The sequence below is a fragment of the Arachis stenosperma genome, chromosome 4, assembly GCF_014773155.1.
Source record: "Arachis stenosperma cultivar V10309 chromosome 4, arast.V10309.gnm1.PFL2, whole genome shotgun sequence".
In the NCBI taxonomy this organism is placed as follows: domain Eukaryota; kingdom Viridiplantae; phylum Streptophyta; class Magnoliopsida; order Fabales; family Fabaceae; genus Arachis; species Arachis stenosperma.
The window spans coordinates 75,918,634-75,924,786 of record NC_080380.1 but is presented as its reverse complement, the minus strand read 5'-3'; the positions used below and the strand labels follow the sequence as shown (position 1 = coordinate 75,924,786).

At 37.1% G+C, this 6,153-nt stretch overlaps 1 non-coding gene across 1 annotated transcript; it reads left to right on the top strand.

Moving 5' to 3' along the window:
- Positions 1-3,582: 3,582 nt before the first annotated feature.
- On the top strand, positions 3,583-3,686 carry LOC130977659 (small nucleolar RNA R71). The gene has a single exon (XR_009085343.1). It is a non-coding gene; the product is annotated as a small nucleolar RNA R71 (small nucleolar RNA).
- The last annotated feature ends 2,467 nt before the right edge of the window (positions 3,687-6,153 follow it).

The following is a 6,153-nucleotide window of genomic DNA, read 5'->3' as shown; positions in this document are numbered from 1 at the left end:
GAGTTGTTCCCAATAGTTTTTGGGATGAAACTGCATCCCTTGAGGCATCTCCGGGATTCCTTGGTGATGAGCTTCCTCATGCGTCTCTTAGGTTCCATGAGTGGGCTCTCTTGTTTGCTCCATCATTTTCTTAGTGATGGGCTTTTCCTCCTCAATAAGGATGTCTCTTTCTATGATAACTCTAGCTGAGTAACATAGATGGAAAATAAGATGAGGAAAAGCTAACCTTGCCAAAGTAGAGGACTTATCGACTATTTTGTAGAATTCATGGGAGATGACTTCATGAACTTCTACTTCCTCTCCAATCATGATGCTATGAATCATGATGGCCCGATCCAAAGTAACTTCAGATCGGTTGCTAGTGGGGATGATGGAGCGTTGAATGAACTCTAACCATCCTCTAGCCACAGGCTTGAGGTCTAGTCTTCTTAGTTGAACCGGCTTGCTTTTGGAGTCTCTTTTCCATTGAGCTCCTTCCACACATATGTCCATAAAGACTTGGTCCAACCTTTGATTAAAGTTGACCCTTCTAGTGTAGGGACGTGCATCTCCTTGCATCATGGGTAAGTTGAACGCCAACCTCACATTTTTCGGACTAAAATCTAAGTATTTCCCCCGAACCATTGTAAGATAATTCTTTGGATTCGGGTTCACACTTTGATCATGGTTCCTAGTGATCCATGCATTGGCATAGAACTCTTGAACCATTAAGATTCCGACTTGTTGCATGGGATTGGTTAGGACTTCCCAACCTCTTCTTCGGATTTCATGTCGGATCTCCGGATACTCATTTTTCTTGAGCTTGAAAGGGACCTCAGGGATCACCTTCTTCTTGGCCACAACATCATAGAAGTGGTCTTGATGGACTTTGGAGATGAATCTTTCCATCTCTCATGACTCGAAGGTGGAAGATTTTGTCCTCCCTTTTCCTTTTCTAGAGGATTCTCCGGCCTTGGGTGCCATCAATGGTTATGGAAAAATAAAAAGCTTATGCTTTTACCACACCAAACTTAAAATATTGCTAGCCCTCGAACAAGAGAAGAAAGAAGAGAAGAAGAAGAAGAAGAAAATATGGAGGAGAAGGGGAGGTGGAGGTTTCGGCCAAGGTATAGAAGAGGAGGTTGTGTTGTGTGAAAATGAAGTAGAATGGAGGGGTATATATAGGGAGGGGGGAGAGGGTAGGTTCGGCCATTTAGGGTGGATTTGGGTGGGAAAGATTTTTGAATATTGAAGGTAGGTGGGGTTTATGGGGAAGAGTGGATGGATGTGAGTGGTGAAGGGGGTATTGGGAAGAGAGGTTGAGGTGATTGGTGAAGGGTTTTTGGGAAAGTGTGTTATAGGATTAATTAGGAGGTAAGGTGGGAATATGTTAGGTGGGGATCCTGTGGGGTCCACAGATCCTGAGGTGTCAAGGATTTACATTCCTGCACCAATTAGGCATGTAAAATGCCTTAGCATACCATTCTGGCGTTTAAACGCCGAAGTGGTGCACGTTCTGGGCGTTCAACACCCATGTGTAGCATGTTTCTGGCGTTGAACGCCAGTTCCATGCTTGTTAATGGCGTTCAATGCCAGCTTTCCTCAGGGCATATTCCTAGCGTCCAAACGCCAGGATGTTGCTTGTTTCTGGCATTCAGTGCCAGATCCATGCTCTGTTCTGGTGTTAAACGCCAGCCAGATGCACCTTACTGGCGTTTAAACGCCAGTAAATCCTTCCTCCAGGGTGTAATTTTTCTTCTGCTATTTTTGATTTTGTTTTTAATTTTAATATTTTTTTCGTGACTCCACATGATCATGAATCTAATAAAACATAAAAGAACAATAAAATAAAAAATAAAATTAGATAAATAAAAATTAGGTTGCCTCCCAATAAGCGCTTCTTTAATGTCAATAGCTTGACAGTGGGCTCTCATGGAGCCTCATAGGTGATCAGGTCAATGTTGTATAGTCCCAACACCAAACTTAGAGTTTGGTTGTGGAGATTCAACACCAAACTTAGAGTTTGACTGTGGGGGCTCTGTTTGACTCTGTACTGAGAGAAGCTCTGCATGCTTACTATCCCTTGTTACAGAAGGATAGCCGTGTGCCTTAAACACAAGGTAGTCCCCATTCAATTGAAGGACTAATTCTCCTCTGTTAACATCTATCACAGCTTTTGCTGTGGCTAGGAAAGGTCTTCCGAGGATGATGCAGTCATCCTCCTCCTTACTAGTGTCTAAGATTATGAAATCAGCAGGAATGAAAAGGTTTTTAACCTTTACCAACACGTCCTCTACTAATCCATAAGCTTGTCTTACTGACTTGTCTGCCAATTGTAATGAGAATAAGGCAGGCTGTACCTCAATGATCCTTAGTTTCTCCATTACAGAGAGTGGCATAAGATTTATGCTTGACCCCAGGTCACATAAAGCCTTGTTAAAGGTCATGGTGCCTATGGTATAGGGTATTAAGAATTTGCCAGGATCTTGTCTCTTTTGAGGTAATATTTGCTGAACCCATGTATCTAGTTCACTAATGAGCAAGGGAGGTTCACCTTCCCAAGTCTCATTACCAAACAACTTGGCATTCAGCTTCATGATAGCTCCTAAATATTGAGCAACTTACTCTCCAGTTACATCTTCATCCTCTTCAGAGGAAGAATAGTCTTCAGAGCTCATGAATGGCAGAAGGAGGTTTAATAGAATCTCTATGGTCTCTATATGAGCCTCAGATTCCTTTAGGTCCTCAATAGGGGACTCCTTCTTGCTCAGAGGACGTCCCAGGAGGTCTTCCTCACCAGGATTTTCGTCCTTTCCACCCTCTCTATATTCGGCCATATTGACTATATCAATGGCCTTGCACTCTCTCTTTGGATTCTCTTCTGTATTGCTTGGGAGAGTACTAGGAGGAGTTTCAGTTACTTTTTTACTCAGCTGGCCCACTTGTGCCTCCAAATTTCTGATGGAGGACCTTATTTCACTCATGAAACTTAAAGTGGCCTTTGACAGATCAGAGACTATATTTGCTAAATTAGAGGAGCTCTGCTCAGAATTCTCTATCTGTTGCTGAGAAGATGATGGAAAAGGCTTGCTATTGCTAAACCTGTTTCTTCCACCATTATTAAAGCCTTGTTGAGGCTTTTGTTGATCCTTCCATGAGAAATTTGGATGATTTCTCCATGATGAATTATAGGTGTTTCCGAAAGGTTCACCCATGTAATTTACCTCTGCCATTGCAGGGTTCTCAGGATCATAAGCTTCTTCTTCAAAAGATGCCTCTTTAGTACTGTTGGATGCATTTTGCCATCCATTCAAACTTTAAGAAATCATGTTGACTTGCTGAGTCAACACTTTGTTCTGAGCCAATATGGTATTCAGAGCATCAATTTCAAGAACTCCCTTCCTCTGAGGCGTCCCATTATTCACGGAATTCCTCTCAGAAGTGTACATGAATTGGTTATTTGCAACCATGTCAATGAGTTCCTGAGCTTCTGCAGGCGTTTTCTTTAGGTGAATGGATCCACCTACAGAGTGGTCCAATGACATTTTGGAAAACTCAGATAGACCATAATAGAATATATCTAATATGGTCCACTTTGAAAACATGTCAGAAGGACAGTTTTTGGTCATCTGCTTGTATCTTTCCCAAGCTTCATAGAGGGATTCACCATCTTTTTGCTTGAAGGTCTGAACATCCACTCTAAACTTGCTCAACTTTTGAGGAGGAAAGAATTTATCCAAGAAGGCCGTGACCAGCTTATCCCAGGAGTCCAGGCTATCTTTAGGTTGTGAGTCCAACCATGTTCTAGCTCTGTCTCTTACAGCAAAAGGGAAAAGCATGAGCCTGTAGACTTCAGGATCTACTCCATTCGTCTTAACAGTCTCACAAATCTACAAGAACTCAGTTAAAAACTGGTAAGGATCTTCAGATGAAAGTCCATGAAACTTGCAGTTCTGTTGCATTAAAGCAACTAATTGAGGTTTTAGTTCAAAATTGTTTGCTCCAATGGCAGGAATTGAGATGCTTCTTCCATCAAACTTGGACGTGGGTTTAGTAAAATCACCAAGCATCCTTCTTGCATTATTGTAGTTGGGTTCGGCTTCCATCTCCTTCTCTTATTCGAAAATTTCAGAAAGGTTGCCTCTGGATTGTTGTAATTTAGCTTCTCTTAGTTTCCTCTTCAGAGTCCTTTCAGGTTCAGGATCAGCTTCAACAAGAGTGCCTTTTTCCTTGTTCCTGCTCATATGAAAGAGAAGAGAAAAAGAAAAAGAAGAAGAATCCTCTATATCTGGACAAAGAGGATCCTTATTATTAGTAGAAGAAGAAAGGAATAAAAGTGGAGAATCCAATCACAAGGGTGAGGATAGAGGCAGTGATTGGAGATGAAGAGAGGTGAAGAGAAGTGTTAGTAAATAAATAAATAAATAGAAGAAGAGAAGAGAGGGAGAATTCGAAAATAATTTTGAAAAAGTAGTTAATGATTTTTGAAAATTAAAGATAAGATATAATTAAAATTAAAATTTAAAACAATTAGTTAATTTAAAAAGAATTTTGAAAAAGGGATGAGATATTTTCAAAAATTAGAGAGGGCAAAGTAGTTAGGTGGTTTTGAAAAAGATAAGAAACAAACAAAAAGTAAAATAGTTATTTGAAAAAGATATTAAAGTCAAATTTGAAAAGATAAGAAGATAAGAAGTTAGATAAGATATTTTGAAATCAAAATTTTTTTGAAAAAGATATGATAAAAAGATAAGATGAAAAGATATGATAAAAAGATATGGTTGAAAAAGATTTAATTTTTTAAAATTAAAATTAATTACTTAACTAACAAGAAACTAAAAGATAAGATTCTAGAATTTAAAGATTGAACCTTTCTTAACAAGAAAGTAACAAACTTCAAATTTTTGAATCAATCACATTAATTGTTAGTGTAATTTCGAAAATTTGAAATAAAATCAAGAAAGAGATTTTGAAAATAATTTTAAATTTTCGAAATTAATAAGATAAAAATGAAAAAGATTTTATTTTTGAAGAAAATTTTGAAAAGATAGGATTTTTAAAATTGAAAATTTGACTTGACTTATGAGAAACAACTAATTTTTAAAAATTTTTGACTAAGTCAACTCAAATTTTTGAAAATTTGGAGGGAAATAAGGAAAATATATTTTTTTTATTTTTGAATTTTTAATGAGGAGAGAGAAAAACACAAACATGACCTAAAACATGAAAATTTTGGATCAAAACACATGATGCATGCAAAAACACTATGAATGTCAAGATGAACATCAAGAACACTTTGAAGATCATGATGAACATCAAGAACATATTTTTGAAAAATTTTTTATGCAAAGAAAACATGCAAGACACCAAACTTAGAATTCTTTAATGCATGGACACTTATGAATGCAAAAATGCATATGAAAAACAACATACAACACAAAACAAGAAATCATCAAGATCAAACAAGAAGACTTGTCAAGAACAACTTGAAGATCATGAAGAACACCATGAATGCATGAATTTTTGAAAAATGCAAGAAAATTTTTTGAAGCATGCAATTGACACCAAACTTAAAAATTGACTTAAGACTCAAACAAGAAACACAAAATATATTTTTTTTATTTTTATGATTTTCTAATTTTTTTTGTATTTTCTTTTATTTTTTTCGAAAAACATATGGAAAAAGAAAATAAGAAGTTCAAAATCTTTAAGAAGAATTCCAGGAATCTTTCAATGTTAGCCCAAAGCTCCAATCAAAGGGTTTGACATGGCATAATAGCCAGTCAGCTTTAGGATGGAATTACATGCATTGTAGTGATTAGTTGAAGACCAATTCCAAAGGAGTTTGAATATGGCTTTGCAGCCAGCTAGGATTCAACATGTTACCATGAAACTCTAGAATTCATTCTTGAAAGTTTTGAAGCCATGGAATAATTTAAAATTTTTTTTTTGAAAATGATAAATTTTTTTTGGGAAAAAAACGGAAACAAAGAAAAATTTTGAAAAATTTTTGAAAACTTTTTGAAAAGAAAATTACCTAATCTGAGCAACAAGATAAACCGTCGGTTGTCCATACTCGAACAATCCCCGACAACGGCGACAAAAACTTGGTGGACGAAATTTTGTGATCATCAACAATGGCTCCAATAACTTGGTAGCACTCTCAAACGTGAA